Raw genomic sequence first — 18,269 nt, forward strand, 5'->3', positions numbered from 1 at the left:
GCAGAGTGTGGAAGCTGTGTAACTTCATTGGAAATTTATCTATGGAAAAGCCTCTATGTTTATGCCTTTGCTAACTTGAAGCATAAAGAAGCATTGGAGAACACCTCTGGAGTCTTTATTCATTGAGTAAACTATCTGTTAAAGCCATCATTCAACCTGCTGCACACACTTTCAGACTGGGGGTCTACAAGGAGGTCACAGGTACAATCGATGCTGAGACAGAACAGTAAATTTCCAAGAATATACAGCTTCAGAAAGTAAATTTCCAGGAAGAATCCATCACAGGTATCTCTGCAGCTTCAGAATAGTAAATTTCCATCTTCAGAAACCCTTCTGAGGTGATCCAGTTTGAACTAGTTCCAGCAATAGCTAGCTATTGTATCAAATACCCAGCACCTCAGCCAGCCTGCTTAAAGTGGAGTTCCACCCTATTTTTATACTTACCTCCATCTTCTCGCTCCGGGTCACCTGAAAAAGAAATGGATAATCGCATATTTTTTTTTTTTTTTTTACTTACCTCGTAGCGAAGAAAAAATACTTACCTTACTTCCTTCTTCCTCCTTCCTCGGCCGCGGCCCGTCGTCACTTCCTGGCTCTGCAATGATTCCTGGGAGCTGAATGTCATAGCTCCCAGGAATCATTGCGCCTGCACCGGCCCGACGTCAGTTCCGGGTCGCGCGCGTCATCCCCTTCTAAACAGCTTCTGGGCATGCCCAGAAGCTGTAGAGGGATGACGCGCGCGACCCGGAAGTGACGTCGGGGCCGGCGCAGAGCATCGTGGGACCAAAGAAGGCGGAAGAAGACGCCGAAGGGGATCTCGCTGGCTTCAAGCTGCCCACATCTGAGATGGCAGCGCTGGACAAGACGTTTGCAAGGTAAGTATTTGTCCTAACAGGTAAGTGCAACCCGGGACAGATCAGAGGCTAGCCATTGTGGAATGCACTAGCCCTGACTGTCCCGGGGGTATTAAAAAAAAAAAAAAAAAATCCAGGGTGGAACTCCGCTTTAATAACAGAAGTCACTACTTACAGAGCTGAGCTCTGGCAGATTTCTAACAAGACACCAGAAATACAGTACTTATTATGTCTGACAGAGATCTCACAGAATTACCTGCATTTAGTCAAGATAAAGCAGACTCCTTACTTCATTCTGCTCGTCCTGTCAGAGCCCCTCATCCATCCTTGAAGGCAAGGGAGGTTTATGAAGCAAGTAAGGAAGAAACATCTAGTAACCTGACTGCATTGTGGGAAAAGACTTTAAGTTGTATAACAGCCACTAATGAAACTAGCAACAATTCTGAGCAATTGAACACTGCTCTCTCAAGGGTTAAGAAGGCATTTGAGAATTATAAAAGACTTTCTGAGAAGTACTATTCCCTATTGTCACATTCCAACATAGAGGAAGCTGCATTGTAATTAAAGGACTTTACTTCTAATGACCAGCAGAGGCATAGCACATATCTTGAAGCAAAGGCACAGATAGAAGGTAGATCGGCACAGCTACATGAAACTACATCCTGAAACTCTGCTTCTTCCAGACACTCAGGAAAATCTTCTAGGTCTGCCCGCTCATATCATAAATCTTCTTCTAAGTCATTGCGGTCCTGCTCTATAAGGTCAATACTGAGCGACCAAATACTCAAAGCTCGCCAAAAGGTTGCAGTAGCCCAGGTTCAAGCCGCCTGCTCTGAAAAAGAAGCAGCCTTCAAGGCAGAAGCTAAACGAATACAAGCAGAAACAGAGGCTCGGCTAGAAATTCTTCAGAAGAATAGAGAAAAGGAAGTAGCGTTAGCAGAGTTATCTATCTTGGAACAAGCCCTATTGGAAGAAGAAGGAGCAGCTTGTACCAGCTTGCCTGCTTGTCAAGACCCTGTTGAAAGGACCCTACAGTTTGTCCTAACTCAGAACCAGGACAATACAGTCCCACCTACAGTTGGAGATTCTTCTCATAATCATCCAGCAAGTGGATCAGAAGGCAATGTGTCGCCAAAGCAAGCTGGTCAGCTAGACGCACCTACTAACAGAGACCCTCCACAACTACCGCGCGTCACAAAATCAAGTGAATCAACCTACGCAGCTCATGTGCCACCACAACCCTATGTGCATAGAGATTACAAGGGCACAGCAGAAGACTACAGAATTAACTCTATACCCCCTTTGATACAGCTCTCTTTGACTTCAAATGCTCAGAGACCTTCAGACGACAGACCCTTACCTAAATTAAACCCATCTGCAACACCTTTCTCTCTACCTACCAGCCAACATCAAATACCAACCATGGTCCAAGACGGCGCACCATCAGTAGACCCTGTGGCTATAAAAACTGAAAGCACTGACATTGCAGAGTTCAGCAAGTATATGATTCGACGAGAGTTGATTACAACTGGACTGTCTGGATTTGATGACCGCCCAGAAAACTTCAGGAGTTGGAGATCTACATTTAAGGCGGTAACCAAGAACTTGGACATTGATCCTCAAGCAGAACTTGACTTACTAATAAAGTGGTTGGGGCGTCAATCTTTAGAACAAGTAAAGAGACTTAAATCTGTCTACATTTATAACTTTAAAGCAGGCCTTGATGCTGCCTGGGAACGTCTAGAACAAGACTATGGGAGCCCCGAAGTCATTGAATCTGCCTTATTCCAGAGACTAAACGACTTTCCTAAAATCTCTGTTAAGCGTTAAGTGAAGGTGTTATAGCTTCTCAGCAGTAGTTTGAATTCTTACAGCATTTGTCCCATTGCTTCAGCAATATCTTAGTTTACAGAATGAGCATTCTATGACCATGACATTTTCAAAATCCAATATTTCATCATATTCTCTCTTTCCCTGTGTGGTGGAAGTTTCTTCATCTTTCCATCCTTGTGTGGTCGTAGTTTTTGAGTCTTTATTATTATCTCCCCGTCTCTGGGTGGAGAAAAAAGAATATAATCACAAAAGTTTTATTATTTTCAATTAATGTTAAAAAAGGTATTATTAGAAAAATGAACATTTAAAAATTATAAATTGAACATTTAAATTGGTTGTAAAGTCTTACGTTTATTTTTTTTTTACATTAATGCATTCTCTGAATTAAGGTAAAGAGGGGAGTGTGATGAAATTTCTCCCAGCCCTCCTGGCTCCTTCCTGGAGAAACCATGGCTGGTACAAGCCATGGCTGGTGATCTCTCTGCCCCTGTACAAGCAATGGCTGGTGACCTCTCTGGCCCTGTACAAGCCATGGCTGGTGACCTCTCTGGCCCTGTACAAGCCATGGCTGGTGATCTCTCTGCTCCTGTACAAGCCATGGCTGGTGATCTCTCTGCTCCTGTACAAGCCATGGCTGGTGATCTCCCTGCTCCTGTACAATCCATGGCTGGTGATCTCTCTGCTCCTGTACAAGCCATGGCTGGTCATCTCTCTGCTCCTGTACAAGCCATGGCTGGTGATCTCTCTGCCCCTGTACAAGCCATGGCTGGTGATCTCTCTGCTCCTGTACAAGCCATGGTTGGTGATCTCTCTGGCCCTGTAAAAGCCATGGCTGGGGATCTCTCTGGCCCTGTAAAAGCCACGGCTGGTGATCTCTCTGCTCCAGTACAAGCTATGGCTGGTGATCTCTCTGCCCCTGTACAATCCATGGCTTGTGGTCACTCTGCCCCTGTACAAGCCATGGCTGGTGATCTCCCTGCTCCTGTACAATCCATGGCTGGTGATCTCTCTGCTCCTGTACAAGCCATGGCTGGTGATCTCTCTGCTCCTGTACAAGCCATGGCTGGTGATCTCTCTGCCCCTGTACAAGCCATGGCTGGTGATCTCTCTGCTCCTGTACAAGCCATGGCTGGTGATCTCTCTGGCCCTGTAAAAGCCATGGCTGGGGATCTCTCTGGCCCTGTAAAAGCCACGGCTGGTGATCTCTCTGCTCCAGTACAAGCTATGGCTGGTGATCTCTCTGCCCCTGTACAATCCATGGCTTGTGGTCACTCTGCCCCTGTACAAGCCATGGCTTGCGGTCTCTCTGCCCCTCTGCAAGCCATGGCTGGTGATCTCTCTGCTAATGTACAAGTCATGGCTGGTGATCTCTCTGCCCCTGTACAAGCCATGGCTGGTGATCTCTCTGCTCCTGTACAAGCCATGGCTGGTGATCTCTCTGCTAATGTACAAGTCATGGCTGGTGATCTCTCTGCCCCTGTACAAGTCATGGCTCATGATCTCTGTGCTCCTGTACAAGCCATGGCTGGTGATCTCTCTGCCTCTATACAAGCCATGGATGGTGACCTCTCTGCTCCTGTACAAGCCATGGCTGGTGACCTCTCTGCTCCTGTACAAGCCACGGCTGGTGACCTCTCTGCTCCTGTACAAGCCATGGCTGGTGACCTCTCTGCCTCTGTACAAGCCATGGCTGGTGATCTCTCTGCCCCTGTACAAGCCATGCTGGTGATCTCTCTGGCCCTGTACAAGCCATGGCTGGTGACCTCTCTGCCTCTGTACAAGCCATGGCTGGTGATCTCTCTGCCCCTGTACAAACTATGGCTAGTGATCTCTCTCCCCCTGTACAAGCCATGGCTGGGGATCTCTCTGCCCCTGTACAAGCCATGGCTGGTGATCTCTCTGCCTCTACAATCCATGGCTGGTGATCTCTCTGCTCCTGTACAAGCCATTGCTGGTGATCTCTCTATCCCTGTACAAGCCATGGCTGGGGAATCTCTCTGCCCCTTTACACGCCATGGCTGGTGATCTCTCTGCTCCTGTACAAGCCACGGCTGGTGCTCTCTCTGCTCCAGTACAAGCTATGGCTGGTGATCTCTCTGCCCCTGTACAATCCATGGCTGGTGATCTCTCTGCTCCTGTACACACCATGGCTGGTGATCTCTCTGCCCCTGTACAAGCCACAGCTGGTGATCTCTCTGCTTCTGTATAAGCCATGGCTGGTGATCTCTCTGCTCCTGTACAAGCTATGACTGGTGATCTCTCTGCCCCTGTACAATCCATGGCTGGTGATCTCTCTGCTCCTGTACAAGCCATGGCTGGTGATCTCTCTGCTCCTGTACAAGCCATGGATGGTGACCTCGCTGCTCCTGTACAAGCCATGACTGGTGATCTCTCTGCTCCTGTACAAGCCATGGCTGGTGATCTCTCTGCTCCTGTACAAGCCATGGATGGTGACCTCGCTGCTCCTGTACAAGCCATGACTGGTGATCTCTCTGCTCCTGTACAAGCCATGGCTGGTGATCTCTCTGCTCCTGTACAAGCCATGGCTGGTGATCTCTCTGCTCCTGTACATGCCATGGATGGTGACCTCGCTGCTCCTGTACAAGCCATGACTGGTGATCTCTCTGCTCCTGTACAAGCCATGGCTGGTGATCTCTCTGCTCCTGTACAAGCCATGGCTGGTGATCTCTCTGCTCCTGTACAAGCTATGGCTGGTGATCTCTCTGCCCCTGTACAAGCCATGGCTGGTGATCTCTCTGCTCCTGTGCAAGCCATGGCTGGTGATCTCTCTGCCCCTGTACAAGCCATGGCTGGTGATCTCTCTGCTCCTGTACAATCCATGGCTGGTGATCTCTCTGCTTTTGTACAAGCCATGGCTGGTGATCTCTCTCCCCCTGTACAAGCCATGGCTGGGGATCTCTCTGCCCCTGTACAAGCCATGGCTGGTGATCTCTCTGCCTCTACAATTTATGGCTGGTGATCTCTCTGCTCCAGTACAAGCTATGGCTGGTGATCTCTCTGCCCCTGTACAATCCATGGCTGGTAATCTCTCTGCACCTGTACACACCATGGCTGGTGATCTCTCTGCCCCTGTACAAGCCACGGCTGGTGATCTCTCTGCTTCTGTATAAGCCATGGCTGGTGATCTCTCTGCTTCTGTACAAGCTATGGCTGGTGATCTCTCTGCCCCTGTACAATCCATGGCTGGTGATCTCTCTGCTCCTGTACAAGCCATGGATGGTGACCTCGCTGCTCCTGTACAAGCCATGACTGGTGATCTCTCTGCTCCTGTACAAGCCATGGCTGGTGATCTCTCTGCTCCTGTACAAGCCATGGCTGGTGATCTCTCTGCTCCTGTACAAGCCATGGCTGGTGATCTCTCTGCCCCTGTACAAGCCATGGCTGGTGATCTCTCTGCCCCTGTACAAGCCATGGCTGGTGATCTCTCTGCCCCTGTACAAGCCACGGCTGGTGATCTCTCTGCTCCAGTACAAGCTATGGCTGGTGATCTCTCTGCTCCTGTACAAGCCATGGATGGTGACCTCTCTGCTCCTGTACAAGCCATGACTGGTGATCTCTCTGCTCCTGTACAAGCCATGGATGGTGACCTCTCTGCTCCTGTACAAACCATGACTGGTGATCTCTCTGCTCCTGTACAAGCCATGGCTGGCGATCTCTCTGCCCCTGTACAAGCCATGGCTGGTGATCTCTCTGCTCCTGTCCAAGCCATGGATGGTGATCTCTGTGCCCCTGTATAAGCCATGGCTGGTGATCTCTCTGCTCCTGTACAAACCATGGCTGGTGATCTCTCTGCTCCTGTACAAGCCATGGCTGGTGATCTCTCTGCCCCTGTACAAGCCATGGCTGGTGATCTCTCTGCTCCTGTACAATCCATGGCTGGTGAACTCTCTGCTCTTGTACAAGCCATGGCTGGTGATCTCTCTGCCTCTGTACAAGCCATGGCTGGTGATCTCTCTGCTCCTGTACAATCCATGGCTGGTGATCTCTCTGCTCCTGTACAAGCCATGGCTGGTGATCTCTCTGCTCCTGTACAAGCCATGGCTGGTGATCTCTCTGCTCCTGTACAAGCCATGGCTGGTGATCTCTCTGCCCCTGTACAAGCCATGGCTGGTGATCTCTCTGCCCCTGTACAAGCCATGGCTGGTGATCTCTCTGCCCCTGTACAAGCCATGGCTGGTGATCTCTCTGCCCCTGTACAAGCCATGGCTGGTGAGCTCTCTGCTCCTGTACAAGCCATGGCTGGTGATCTCTCTGCCCCTGTACAAGCCATGGCTGGTGATCTCTCTGCCCCTGTACAAGCCATGGCTGGTGAGCTCTCTGCTCCTGTACAAGCCATGGCTGGTGATCTCTCTGCTCCAGTACAAGCTATGGCTGGTGATCTCTCTGCTCCTGTACAAGCCATGGATGGTGACCTCTCTGCTCCTGTACAAGCCTACACTGGTGATCTCTCTGCTCCTGTACAAGCCATGGATGGTGACCTCTCTGCTCCTGTACAAGCCATGACTGGTGATCTCTCTGCTCCTGTACAAGCCATGGCTGGCGATCTCTCTGCCCCTGTACAAGCCATGGCTGGTGATCTCTCTGCTCCTGTCCAAGCCATGGATGGTGATCTCTCTGCCCCTGTACAAGCCATGGCTGGTGATCTCTCTGCTCCTGTACAAACCATGGCTGGTGATCTCTCTGCTCCTGTACAAGCCATGGCTGGTGATCTCTCTGCCCCTGTACAAGCCATGGCTGGTGATCTCTCTGCTCCTGTACAATCCATGGCTGGTGAACTCTCTGCTCTTGTACAAGCCATGGCTGGTGATCTCTCTGCCCCTGTACAAGCCATGGCTGGTGATCTCTCTGCCCCTGTACAAGCCATGGCTGGTGATCTCTCTGCCCCTGTACAAGCCATGGCTGGTGATCTCTCTGCCCCTGTACAAGCCATGGCTGGTGAGCTCTCTGCTCCTGTACAAGCCATGGCTGGTGATCTCTCTGCCCCTGTACAAGCCATGGCTGGTGATCTCTCTGCTCCAGTACAAGCCATGGCTGGTGATCTCTCTGGCCCTGTAAAAGCCATGGCTGGTGATCTCTCTGCTCCTGTACAAGCCATGGCTGGTGATCTCTCTGCTCCTGTACAAGCCATGGCTGGTGATCTCTCTGGCCCTGTAAAAGCCACAGCTGGTGATCTCTCTGGCCCTGTAAAAGCCACAGCTGGTGATCTCTCTGGCCCTGTACAAGCCATGGCTGGTGACCTCTCTGCCTCTGTACAAGCAATGGCTGGTGATCTCTCTGCCCCTGTACAAGCTATGGCTAGTGATCTCTCTCCCCCTGTACAAGCCATGGCTGGGGATCTCTCTGCCCCTTTACAAACCATGGCTGGTGATCTCTCTGCTCCTGTACAAGCCATGGCTGGTGATCTCTCTGCTCCTGTACAAGCCATGGCTGGTGATCTCTCTGCTCCTGTACAAGCCATGGCTGGTGATCTCTCTGCCCCTGTACAAGCCATGGCTGGTGATCTCTCTGCCCCTGTACAAGCCATGGCTGGTGATCTCTCTGCCCCTGTACAAACCATGGCTGGTGATCTCTCTGCCCCTGTACAAGCCATGGCTGGTGAGCTCTCTGCTCCTGTACAAGCCATGGCTGGTGATCTCTCTGCCCCTGTACAAGCCATGGCTGGTGATCTCTCTGCTCCTGTACAAGCCATGGCTGGTGATCTCTCTGGCCCTGTAAAAGCCATGGCTGGTGATCTCTCTGCTCCTGTACAAGCCATGGCTGGTGATCTCTCTGCTCCTGTACAAGCCATGGATGGTGATCTCTCTGGCCCTGTAAAAGCCACAGCTGGTGATCTCTCTGGCCCTGTAAAAGCCACAGCTGGTGATCTCTCTGGCCCTGTACAAGCCATGGCTGTTGACCTCTCTGCCTCTGTACAAGCAATGGCTGGTGATCTCTCTGCCCCTGTACAAGCTATGGCTAGTGATCTCTCTCCCCCTGTACAAGCCATGGCTGGGGATCTCTCTGCCCCTGTACAAACCATGGCTGGTGATCTCTCTGCTCCTGTACAAGCCATGGCTGGTGATCTCTCTGCTCCTGTACAAGCCATGGCTGGTGATCTCTCTGCTCCTGTACAAGCCATGGCTGGTGATCTCTCTGCCCCTGTACAAGCCATGGCTGGTGATCTCTCTGCCCCTGTACAAGCCATGGCTGGTGATCTCTCTGCCCCTGTACAAACCATGGCTGGTGATCTCTCTGCCCCTGTACAAGCCATGGCTGGTGAGCTCTCTGCTCCTGTACAAGCCATGGCTGGTGATCTCTCTGCCCCTGTACAAGCCATGGCTGGTGATCTCTCTGCTCCTGTACAAGCCATGGCTGGTGATCTCTCTGGCCCTGTAAAAGCCATGGCTGGTGATCTCTCTGCTCCTGTACAAGCCATGGCTGGTGATCTCTCTGCTCCTGTACAAGCCATGGATGGTGATCTCTCTGGCCCTGTAAAAGCCACAGCTGGTGATCTCTCTGGCCCTGTAAAAGCCACAGCTGGTGATCTCTCTGGCCCTGTACAAGCCATGGCTGTTGACCTCTCTGCCTCTGTACAAGCAATGGCTGGTGATCTCTCTGCCCCTGTACAAGCTATGGCTAGTGATCTCTCTCCCCCTGTACAAGCCATGGCTGGGGATCTCTCTGCCCCTGTACAAACCATGGCTGGTGATCTCTCTCCCCCTGTACAAGCCATGGCTGGTGATCTCTCTGCCCCTGTACAAGCCATGGCTGGTGATCTCTCTGCCTCTACAAACCATGGCTGGTGATCTCTCTGCTACTGTACAAGCCATTGCTGGTGATCTCTCTCCCCCTGTACAAGCCATGGCTGGTAGTCTCTCTGCCCCTTTACACACCATGGCTGGTGATCTCTTTGCCCCTTTACACACCATGGCTGGTGATCTTTCTGCTCCTGTACAAGCCATGGCTGGTGATCTCTCTGCTCCTGTACAAGCCATGGCTGGTGATCTCTGCCCATGTACAAGCAATGGCTGGTGATCTCTCTGCTCCTGAACAAGCCACGGCTGGTGATCTCTCTGCTCCTTTACAAGCCATGGCTGGTGGTGATCTCTCTGCTCCTGTACAAGCCATGGCTGGTGATCTCTGCCAATGTACAAGCAATGGCTGGTGATCTCTCTGCCCCTGTACAAGCCATGGCTGCTGATCTCTCTGCTCCTGTATAAGCCATGGCTGCTGATCTCTCGGTCCCTATACAAGCCATCAGGGCCGGACTGGCCTATCCGGATACCGGGAAATTTCCCGGTGGGCCGCCGGCCCTGGGGCCGCTTTAAGATGCGGCCGCTTTAAGAATTGGTGCCGCCCGGCCGCTTTAAGCATTGGCCGCTGTGATGGCCGCTGCAGCCCCGGCCCCCGCTGCGCTTCAATGACGGACGGATACACTCTTTCCTACGTCAGCCGCTACGAGTGGCATGACGTCACATCCGGCGGGAGCGGCTGCGCGGCGGTGGATCATCTGACTGCAAGCAAGATGGTGACGGCGCCGACCCCTCCCACACAGATGCCACTCCAGCAGCAGCATGATCCCAGCAGGTTACAAGCCTGTCTCAGACTGACTGAAGGAGCGGAGCAGAGCCAGACAGCCAGGCAAGAGTAAATGGGCTGGGGAGGACCCCGTCCTTTTGCATTTGGGGGGGGGAGGAGAATCAGCATACTAGGGCCCCTACTACAATGTTAACCTACCACCTCCCCCTAACACAATGCGGACCCGCCCCCCTCATACAATGCTTATCTGCCACCCCCCCTGGGGCCCCCTCCCCCTAATACAATGCTGACCCCCCCCCATTTAAAACAGCATTGTATTAGGGGGAGGGGGCCCCAGGGGGGGTCAGAATTTTATTAGGGGGAGGGGGTTAGCATTGTATTAGGAGGAGTGGAACAGCATTATATCAGGGGGAGGGGGCCAGGGGGGTCAGCAGTGTGTTAGGAGGAGGGGGGGAGTCAGCATTGTATTAGGGACAGCTGGGCGGGGGGGGGGGAATCAGCATTGTATTAGGGGGGTCAGCAGTATATTGGGGGGGTGGGAGGGGGATCAGCAGTGCATTAGGGGGATAGTGCCAGGGGGGTCAGCATTGTATTAGTGGGAGAGGGCCTGGGGGGGGGGCACTGCATTGTATTAGGGCCCCTAATATTTCTGACATCTCCTGTACCATGTCCGCACAGCCTCTGACATCTCCTGTACCATGTCCGCACAGCCTCTGACATCTCCTGTACCATGTCCGCAGCCCCTGACATCTCCTGTACCATGTCCGCAGCCCCTGACATCTCCTGTACCATGTCCATACAGCCTATGACATCTCCTGTACCATGTCCACACAGCCTCTGACATCTCCTGTACCATGTCCGCAGCCTCTGACACCTCCTGTACCATGTCCGCAGCCTCTGACATCTCCTGTACCATGTCCGCAGCCTCTGACATCTCCTGTACCATGTCCGCACAGCCTATGACATCTCCTGTACCATGTCCACACAGCCTCTGACATCTCCTGTACCATGTCCGCAGCCTCTGACACTTCCTGTACCATGTCTGCAGCCTCTGACATCTCCTGTACCATGTCCGCAGCCTCTGACATCTCCTGTACCATGTCCGCACAGCCTCTGACATCTCCTGTACCATGTCCGCACAGCCTCTGACATCTCCTGTACCATGTCCGCACAGCCTCTGACATCTCCTGTACCATGTCCTCACAACCTCTGACATCTCCTGTACCATGTCTGCAGCCTCTGATACCTCCTGTACCATGTCCGCAGCCCATGACATCTCCTGTACCATGTCCACACAGCCTCTGACATCTCCTGTACCATGTCCACACAGCCTCTGACATCTCCTGTACCATGTCCGCAGCCTCTGACACCTCCTGTACCATGTCTGCAGCCTCTGACATCTCCTGTACCATGTCCGCAGCCTCTGACATCTCCTGTACCATGTCCGCACAGCCTATGACATCTCCTGTACCATGTCCACACAGCCTCTGACATCTCCTTTACCATGTCCGCAGCCCCTGACATCTCCTGTACCATGTCCGCAGCCCCTGACATCTCCTGTACCATGTCCATACAGCCTATGACATCTCCTGTACCATGTCCACACAGCCTCTGACATCTCCTGTACCATGTCCGCAGCCTCTGACACCTCCTGTACCATGTCCGCAGCCTCTGACATCTCCTGTACCATGTCCGCAGCCTCTGACATCTCCTATACCATGTCCGCACAGCCTATGACATCTCCTGTACCATGTCCACACAGCCTCTGACATCTCCTGTACCATGTCCGCAGCCTCTGACACCTCCTGTACCATGTCTGCAGCCTCTGACATCTCCTGTACCATGTCCGCAGCCTCTGACATCTCCTGTACCATGTCCGCACAGCCTCTGACATCTCCTGTACCATGTCCGCACAGCCTCTGACATCTCCTGTACCATGTCCGCACAGCCTCTGACATCTCCTGTACCATGTCCTCACAACCTCTGACATCTCCTGTACCATGTCTGCAGCCTCTGATACCTCCTGTACCATGTCCGCAGCCCATGACATCTCCTGTACCATGTCCACACAGCCTATGACATCTCCTGTACCATGTCCACACAGCCTCTGACATCTCCTGTACCATGTCCGCAGCCTCTGACACCTCCTGTACCATGTCTGCAGCCTCTGACATCTCCTGTACCATGTCCGCAGCCTCTGACATCTCCTGTACCATGTCCGCACAGCCTATGACATCTCCTGTACCATGTCCACACAGCCTCTGACATCTCCTGTACCATGTCCGCAGCCTCTGACACCTCCTGTACCATGTCTGCAGCCTCTGACATCTCCTGTACCATGTCCGCAGCCTCTGACATCTCCTGTACCATGTCCGCACAGCCTCTGACATCTCCTGTACCATGTCCGGACAGCCCCTGACATCTCCTGTACCATGTCCACACATCCTCTGACATCTCCTGTACCATGTCCGCACATCCTCTGACATCTCCTGTACCATGTCCGCACAGCCTCTGACATCTCCTGTACCATGTCCGCACAGCCTCTGACATCTCCTGTACCATGTCCTCACAACCTCTGACATCTCCTGTACCATGTCTGCAGCCTCTGATACCTCCTGTACCATGTCCACACAGCCTCTGACATCTCCTGTACCATGTCCGCACATCCTCTGACATGTCCTGTATCATGTCCGCACAACCTATGACATCTCCTTTACCATGTCTGCACTTTTACCACTTTTAACTAGAATTTGCTCTTTTATATATAAAGCCCTATATGCTTTCATATCTATCTTATCTATGTATATTACACTCTTCAAATTTGCTTTAAAATGCATGGTTTTTCCTTTTATGAACAAGAAAATAATGGCGTTATGCTGTTGGGCCGGTATAATAATGCTATGGGGCTGGTATTAAATTTTTTCCAGGGCTGAATTTTATCCCCAGTCCGGCCCTGCAAGCCATGGCTGGTGATCTCTCTGTCCCTGGTGAGGATGAAGGCGCCGAGTCCATTCGGGAGAGAGAGCGGTGGCCAGGATAAAGGTCCTGAATAAGGAGAGAGACCAGCTCTACAAACTCAGAGTGGAGTTGAAACGTCTGCGAAAGCAGCGTGAGGGATTGTATAGCCAGAACCATGGATCCATGGATTTGGAAATCCAATTGGCTAAATTCTGGGTCGAACACCAGGAAACCATTGTGGCCACGATGAAAGGCAGAGATGGGCCTTTCAAGGAGAAGTTTTGTAATGACCGGAGGTTTACAGGGATGGCAAAGATGGAGGTGGAGACCCCCAGTTATGACCCCCTGCCTCCTCAGGTGGAGGTAAACAGCTCATTGCCTTCTCAGGCTCAGGAGGCATGCTGAGAGTGATCCAGGCAATGGAGTCTCCAATGCGAGGGGATCAGCTGGTGTTTGATAGTGAGGAGAACTTACCTGACAATGTGTCTGATAAGGTAAAGCCTATCAAGCCCCAAATAATGGATACAACTATTTTTGTGCCTTTTAACACCATGACTAATGCTGAATGTTTGCCCAATGACACCCAGGCTGATAACTCTGTATCCAGCAGTACTTTGCCTGCTAATGTTTCCTCCCAGGATAAACTGCATTTAAAAAAATTACATTTCAGCTGAGGGACTACAAATGCCAGCAGAACCCATTAAACCTCCTTTTGCTGAGCCCAAAGCTGCTTGTACAGTCACATCTGCTGAGAAGGACTCTACAGCACAGCATCAGGAGACATGTGGTACTGCAGCAGAAACTGTGACTATACCTGATGTTTGTGTGTCTGATAGTAATTGTTCCAGTACAGGTGTGATGGACCATGCCACCAATATGTGTATAATGGACAATCCTGCTGGCTCAGTCCATTTAGTTAATAATAATAGTAATATACAGACTAATGTTACATCAGTGTAGGGCCTTGGCCCTGATAAGCCTACGTTTGCTCAGGTGGTAAGCTGTGCTCCTGGCAATATTATCAAGCCAGGGCTACAATCAAAGAGGAACTCCGCTTCCAAGCAGGGTTTTCCACCACAAGCTGCCACTTTGAGCACCCCTGTATCTGATCTTCTGTCTCTGGTTTCTGCTGGGGGTCCAAGGCGTAATGTAGTCATTCTTAAATGGGAAGGGGGTGGAACCCCAAAGCACCCTCCCCATGTTGAGGGCAAGCGGCCTGGTGTGGTTGAGGAGGGGGGGGGGGGCACTCGCTAGTCCCCCCTCCTATCCTGGCCTGCCAGGCTGCATGGTCGGATAAGGGTCTGTTATGGATTTTGGGGGGGACCCCACACCATTATTTTTTTTGGTGTGGATCTCCTATTAAAAATCTGTACCAGGGCCTGGAATGGATTTTGGGGGGGGGGGGGGGGGGCCCACGCCGTTTTTCTTTTAAATTCTGCAATAGTGTTCCCCTTAACCACTTAAATACAGGACACTTTAACCCCCTTCCGGCCTAGACCAATTTTTAGCTTTCAGTGCTCATTGGCATCTATGGGAAATATTGGTCAGCTTGGCATGGCACTGCTCCCTGTCTTTAACATTGGCATCTATAAGAAATCTTGGTCGGCATGGAATGGCACTGCTCACGAACTATAAGTGATGGGGACACAAAACTTGGAGAGGGGACCCAGGACTACAACATACAGTATCTATACATTATAAAAGTGGGGTATGACTGTACACTACACAGACTGCACTAAACTAACTCAACACACTCTCCACTAACTACCCGCCTCATCTCTAACACCCTATACACGGCTGCCGTGTAAGCAGCAGCCTTATATAGTGTGGGGTGTGGAGCCATGATTGTTTAAAGGCACCCTGCCTTTGGCCAATCATGGCTCTGACAGGACATTGTACTGTGATTGGCCAAAGCATACAGGTCAGGTGCATGCTTTAAAGTGGATAAGTAGAGATTAGTCTTGCATTCAATAAGCATAAGAGGTATATTCAGGAAACACATGAATCTCTTAGTATGGGATATGGGGACCGCATGTCACACTTACGGTATATGTGACTATATCAATGTGTAGATGGAAAAAGAAAAAAGAAAAAAGCCAACGCAAAGAGCATTTGATCCAGGCGACAACAACCAACCTCTCAGAAAGAGAAGGGTGTTCTAAAAGCATATAGGAATATATAAATATATATATATTATAGCATAAAGTAAGCACAAGTGAATGCAGGCAGTGGTTTGTATGAAAGCACCTCTAGCAACAAGGTGCAGGATTGCCAGGGATATAATTACAATGTATTATCGAAACGATGCGCCACGTTCAGATCGCTCACAAGGACCGCTGAAACAAAGTGGGGGGGGGGGGGGGCACTCAGGAGAAAAAAATGGGGGGAAGACAGGAGAGTAGGGGGGGGGGGGGGGCAAGTATCAAAATGTTAAAATAGCAACAAGATGTCAATCTCAAAGCAAAAAAAGGGGGTGGAAAAACTTTTACCTAAACAGGGCACCCTGTCGCAACCAATCCCTGCCAAACATCAACCAGGAAGTAACCACCGATGTGGGGGATGGGAGCAGGGCCGGCGTTAGGGGGGGGGGGGGCAAAGTGGGAAACTGCCCAAGGCCCCGAATGTCCAGGGGCCCCCAGCCGCCCCCTGTCAGTGTCACGCTGCCTCCGCTCCGATATGTGCCAGCGGGCGAGGGGCGGACTGATCATTCGGGCAGTCGGGCACTGCCCGAGGGCCCGTGGTTGAGGGGGGGCCCCACAGCAGTCTGGCCCTGGAGGTGTCTACACACTCTTGCACTGCAGAATGGAGGAATGGAGGCTCCAGTGAGGCAGTGAAGATGGATCCTTGCCGGTGATGGATGCGGGCATGCGGCTACAGGAGAGCTGGCCAAAATCAGAATGATTTAAATGGAGCTTTGGGGATGATAAAGCAACAGGCGTTCGGGCCACCTCAGAATTCAGCTGAGGGGCGGGGCCACACGTTCCCGCCACGGGGGGCAGCCAGAGTGCAGAGAGAGAGAGAGGAAGACATCTCTCAGCCAGCCCAGCCGGCAGCCACCCACAGCGGGTTGTGACAGGTACGTGGAGATTTACAGTCTGCTCTGCCTCTGCTGCTACTGTGCTTATCTGTGACAAGTTCCTGCAGGAGAATGGAGATTAAGAGTCTGCTGCCTGCTACTGTGCTTATCTGTGTAAGTTGGGAAGCACTGTCTGAGTAATAGCAAGGGGAGGGGGGAGGGGGGTGTCAGTGTGCTACATTTATAGGCTTTGGAAGCAGCCCTTAATATGGTGGGAAACTAATTTTGTCAAAGCAATTCCAACCTCTCTCTCTCTGGAATTGCTTTTTTTTTAGACTCTGTGACTCAGACTCTGTGACTCAGACTCTGTGACTCAGACTCTGTGACTTTTTTTAGACTCTGTGGTGAATTGTGTGTTGTCGGGGGTGGGGGCGTGACACAGCAGTGGTGAATTTGGTGGTGAGATCACATATTGGTGGGGGTGTCAGTGGTGATAAGGAGGGGGGGGATTACACAGCAGTGGTGAGTTTTATGGGGAAATCACATATTGGTAGGGGGTCTGTGGCACAGACCCCCTACCAATATGTGATTTCCCCACAAAACTCACCACTGCTGTGTCACCCCACCCCCCCCTTATCACCACTGACACCCCCACCAATATGTGATCTCACCAAATTCACCACTGCTGTGTCATTCCCCCCTTCCCCCTCACCACCACTGACACCCCCACCAATATGTAATCTCACCAAATTCACCACTGTTGTGTCATACCCCACACATTTCACCACTGACACCCCCCCCCCCACCCCAACATATGATCTCCCCACCAAATTCACCAATCACCACCATTGTATCATACCCCCCCACACACAATTCACCGCTGATCTCCTCACCAAATTCACCACTGCTTTGTCATTCGGAGGGAATGACACAGTAGTGGTGAATTTGGTGAGGAGATCAGTGGTGAATTGTGTGCGGGGGGGTATGATACAGTGGCGGTGTAGCCCCCCCAAAACCACACAATTCACCACTGACACCCCCCACCCTAATATGTGATCCCCCACCAAATTCACCACTGCTGTGTCACCCCCCCCCTTACACCCCACAAAATGTGATCTCCCCCAAATTCACCACTGCTCTCATTCCCCAACACACAATTCACCACTGACATTCGGGGCTGACGATTCAGCACTGCCCCACCAATATATGATCTCCCCCCCCTAAATTCAGCACAACACTGTGATCCCCCCCATCCCAATATGCGATCCCCTTCAGACCTGATCATTCACTACTACCTATCCCCCCCCCATCCCAATGTCACCTTCCCGCCCGCCGTCAGAGAAGAGGCAGCGGGCGGCGCGCATGGAGGAAGAAGAGTCCAGTGTCCGATCGGAGGACACCTGTCCGACCGAGTCGCGGCGCCATGGAGGAGGAAGAAGTCGACTCCCGAGCAGCATGGTCGCCAGGGAGTCAGGACGGTGACGGGCGGCGCGCATGCAGGTCGAGACGAGGACTCGGAGGGAGAAGACTTCCGACCGAGTCCCGAGCAGCACGCCAGGCACAGTGACAGCAGTGGCACCAGAGGTAAGTGAAGTCCTCGGGGGGGGGGGGGGGGGGGCACGCATTGATGGGGACATGCTGGACACTGTGCATTGAATGGGGACATGCTGGTCAGGTCACTGTGCATTGAATGGGGACATGCTGGTCAGGTCACTGTGCATTGAATGGAGACATGCTGGTCAGGTCACTGTGCATTGAATGGGGACATGCTGGTCAGGTCACTGTGCATTGAATGGGGACATGCTGGTCAGGTCACTGTGCATTGAATGGGGACATGCTGGTCAGGTCACTGTGCATTGAATGGGGACATGCTGGTCAGGTCACTGTGCATTGAATGGGGACATGCTGGTCAGATCATTGTGCATTGATGGGGGACATGCTGGTCAGGTCACTGTGCATTGATGGGGGACATTCTGGTCAGGTCACTGTGCATTGATGGGGGACATGCTGGTCAGATCATTGTGCATTGATGGGGGACATGCTGGTCAGGTCACTGTGCATTGATGGGG

Source organism: Pelophylax lessonae (genome assembly GCF_965119305.1).
Source record: "Pelophylax lessonae genome assembly, chromosome: 5".
Classification (NCBI taxonomy): Eukaryota; Metazoa; Chordata; class Amphibia; order Anura; family Ranidae; genus Pelophylax; species Pelophylax lessonae.